General features: G+C 38.6%; 1 long non-coding RNA gene across 1 annotated transcript; it reads left to right on the top strand.

Moving 5' to 3' along the window:
- The first annotated feature begins 1,353 nt into the window (after window positions 1-1,353).
- On the top strand, window positions 1,354-2,792 carry LOC134823440 (uncharacterized). Its single transcript, XR_010161302.1, has 2 exons — window positions 1,354-1,516; window positions 2,267-2,792. It is a non-coding gene; the product is annotated as an uncharacterized LOC134823440 (long non-coding RNA).
- The last annotated feature ends 1,341 nt before the right edge of the window (window positions 2,793-4,133 follow it).

Below are 4,133 nucleotides of genomic sequence, written 5' to 3'. Positions count from 1 at the left end.
GATTATTGATTTTTCACGTTTTAAGTTAATCTCGACACGTGTTCAGTAATTATGTGTTTTATAAATACCCTTATACTGTTTACACTTTTTAAATCCCTTTAAAGCCAACAATATAATCCACGAAACAGACTCCTGGCACTAATTTCAGGATCTAAAATAGGCCCGGGCTTTTTTAAAAGTTACTGACGCTGGTCCTCACTTTTTGGAGTCTACTCCCTCATTTCCAGGTTAGTGCACTATTAGTGGGGAGGAGGTGTATTAACTTTATCAGTCACGTAACCTCATGACACTCCCCATCACGGGTAACTTGTAATGGTAACGTTGTCATGGTAACAGAAATGTGTTTTCAGGCTGAACAGGAAGCTGTACAACAACCGGTCTGAAAAGTTACAAGTGGTGGACCTACATCATCTAGATGTACAGGTTCGTTCATTTACTGATTGATAGCTATTTTAATGAACTTATTTGTTTAGATTTATGACGTGTTTCTCAATTGACAATTTTATACCCTCGAGATAATACAAAATTCTATGAAGGATACATTTTTAATGTTCAATTACATAAATGACAAACTTAAGTTGACTAAATCGCTGCCTGTATTTGGATTATTTAAAAAAATCAATTTGGTGTGACCACAGTACCATAAGTCGCACTGAGCATAAAACCTGTGAGCGAATCACCATACTTAAAGAGTGTGTGCCAGCTCATGTCCGTCTTCATAACCTCTTCCCTCCACTGTCCCCATCTTGACTGCATCTCAAGAGAGCCGCATTGAACTTCCCTTTCATGCTCGAGGTTTCTTTTAACTCTCTGAAGGACCTCAGCTTGTTGTTCCCGGGCGTTCATCTTCTTCCACGGTTTCTTCCATTCTCCAAAACCAATCCTTGCTCTGCTGTACGGCTGGACCATTCCTCTCACCGCTTCACAGACTAAGTCCCTCTCAGCACAATCTAGTTCCTTGTCTGGTCTCCAAACTCTCCCTGACCTGACTTGCGGTTGAATCGCCCTTATCATGTCATCAAAAAACTGCTGGTAGGACTGATGGAGTCGACATTTCTCCAGCTTCCAAGTATCGGACAGGCTGCCGATGGGCAAGGCCACACTAGATGTTTGACTAAATAAGCAGATGTTACTCAGTGTATGGCATACACCCTGCCACGTCCTCAGAAAACTGTTGGTGTGCTGCCTAGCTGCTCTAATCCACCGACCCAGGAACTTGATTGGCTTTTCCGCTACGTTTGGAATCACCTCTCCCCCTAGACTCAGACTTTCTTCGACGCCTCCACTTCCACTGTTCTCTTCATACCATTCTACTACTACCCCCCTCTTCATAACCAGGGCTCTTAACTAAATGTAATATTTCAGGTACAAATTCTACTAGTACGATTCGATGCAGTGGAAGAGGTTGAAGTTGACGTTTAAGCAGTCACCCTGCCGAACAAGAAATCAGTCAGGCAAAGAGGCTAGGTTGACTAGAAACTCAATCACTATATCCGTGAAACTTGCTGGAAGCTATGTGAGTTATTTTACCTCCTTATTTCAAATGACCTCCAAACCAATTACATTGAACTTTGAAGAGGTGAAGAAACCATTAATATTAACTGAATTAAATGCGACTATAAAACCGAAATAGTAATACACTGCTGACTACAAAGAAACATCTTACATGGGGCCAGGCTCATATAAGTGTTCATATGTTAGTGTTCATAGCCGTTGAAAATATGGCGGAATGACAGGCTGAATGTGGCCCAGTAGAAGAAAAAAAAACATTATAATTCTTTCCGACCATAATAGAAATACAATTAAACTAGAATGAAACAAAGAGTATTAAATTTTTAAATTAGTCGAGTCAACCAAATTTCACAGAGAAGCTGGACATTTATACGACAATTTAAACGCAATGTGTATGCGCCGTGATCAATGGTCACGGCGCATAACCATTGCGCCGTGACCGTTGATCACGGCGCATAACCCGTAAGATGCTGCGCACATTTTTGATTTTAAAATGGCGGGAACACATTTCAACTGCCATTGTTATACGATACATTGAAGTGCATAGTGGAGTGTGTGGTCTGATAGTAGACAGAGGATTTATTTGAAACATTCCCGGTGCCTTCAACTGTTCATGTTCTTTGCACTGACTATTTGATTGCTTAAACGAATAGGCGAGCCTTCAAAAACATTAGTTTCAATGTTTTCATAGTTTTATGATGCAAATATGATTTTTCCATTTACTTAACTGATAATACCCCCAATATCTTTTCAGGTGTGGAGGTCGGACCGAAACTGTAATCAGACACTAAACATTAATGAGGACCAATTATTTTACTCCTTTAATGATGAATAAAGATCGCTGATTGCTTTTACTAATATATAGTGTTAAAATGAAAGAGAAACTGTTGAGACGAAAGAGAAAAACGCACTCATTTATTTATAGTTTTATGTCTTAACAATGTTATTCGAAAGCTAATTTTAAAAGCTGGCTCTGAATCCTTGCTAAATGATTTGGGAAGGTGTAAGGGCTAAATATGCCTGTAGACATCATTTTCAGTGGGTTTTATGAAGTTTATGATTAGGGTATATTTTGTGACTGAAATAAGCGCAAGACCTTCGACGTTTCTATTCCTACTGTTTTTTTAATTTAGCAAATATACAAAAAAAAATTATACTGTCGTAAAAATAAAATGTTTAGTTATCGGATAGATACTTTAAAATTAAGTATTAAAATAACCGAGCTAAGATATTCAATGTTAAACTCAAAAATGTTCACGCGTTTATGAAGAAATATTTAATTCTGCGCGTAGTTTTTTGGTCACAACTATGGCCAATTTTTACCAATTTTGTTCATAATTTCAAAATGTTATTTAGTAGACAAATTACTTTCGGACTAAATCCTTATTGTTTATTCAAATCTAAAAGAAACAACATTTATTTGACTTCAAAATTGTTCAATCTGAATACGAGCTAATTACGACGAAGGGAGGTCACAACACTGCGCGCAGGAGTGAGTAAGTAAAATTTTTGAAATTTTGAGATATTAGTACCAACATGACATTTTCAGCAAAAGATTCTTCACAACCTAAGCTATGAATCAGGCTATACAAATGATATTTTAGCTGTCACAAAAGACAGTAAGTTATCTTAAACATGAAAATTGTACACCTTAAGGGGGTTGTCAATTGTCATACGTTGTATGACCCGCCGCGCACGAGTGCGCGGCTCCGGTCCCCCTGTATCGTAGAAACTCTACAGGGGTACTACCACTATAGTGAAGCGACAGTGGGGGTCACCACGTGATACAAAAGGGGGGGGGGTTCACCCTGATTTTTTGTGAAACTTGGTTTCGAGATAGCAGTTGTCCAACAAACTAGGACCGCGGTGACCAAACTTTTGAGGGAGTCTTGGACCCCAACCGCCAAATGGTGCCCGCGGGGCAGCCACGCCCATATTTGGTCCAAATTAGGTCCAATAAAGCCAAATACCCAGAACATGCCCAGGTATTTTTAGGTGCTCTACTTGTAGCTAGTAGTCTCTTGAACTCGTATATGAATTTTCATCAAGATTGGACAAAAAATGACTGAGTTATAAGTAATTGACGGATGTTACTCGTCTAAATTTCTTCGAAGTAGCGCGCGCTGCTTCATGCTTTCTTCTCGAAATGGCCCGACGGCACGAGCTACGAAGTAGCGCGCGCCGGGCCAGATCATTAACAATGGTCAAAGTTATGAGCCAAAAACCATATGACCATATTTGGTCATACGCACCAAATTTGATCGATTTTGGCCCATAAATTGGTCAAATATCAATATTTTTAAATGAAACCAACTTTATATGGAAGGTAAGCCTATACTTCACATTATCTATGATTATCAGCTCAGTATCTACCTAACTGTGGATTCTGTGTTCAAATAATCACAAAATATGAACAAAATCGCCCATATCTCAGTTTGCGATATTTGCGAAACCGATTTCGCTCAAAACAATAGAACTCAATAGGGTTTCAATATTTTTACATGAAATTTTCAGAATCGCATTTCAACCTTAAGTTTTGTATTGGAATTTTGAGTTAGGCCTTTAAAAAAATTTGGCGGCCAAATTCCAAAATTTGCAGTGCAAAATTCTGAATTGATTTT

The sequence above is a fragment of the Bolinopsis microptera genome, chromosome 11 (assembly GCF_026151205.1).
Source record: "Bolinopsis microptera isolate Bmic1 chromosome 11, MBARI_Bmic_1.0, whole genome shotgun sequence".
In the NCBI taxonomy this organism is placed as follows: Eukaryota; Metazoa; Ctenophora; class Tentaculata; order Lobata; family Bolinopsidae; genus Bolinopsis; species Bolinopsis microptera.
Note: the sequence above shows the minus strand (reverse complement) of the source record. Positions and strands in the feature narration are given on the sequence as shown.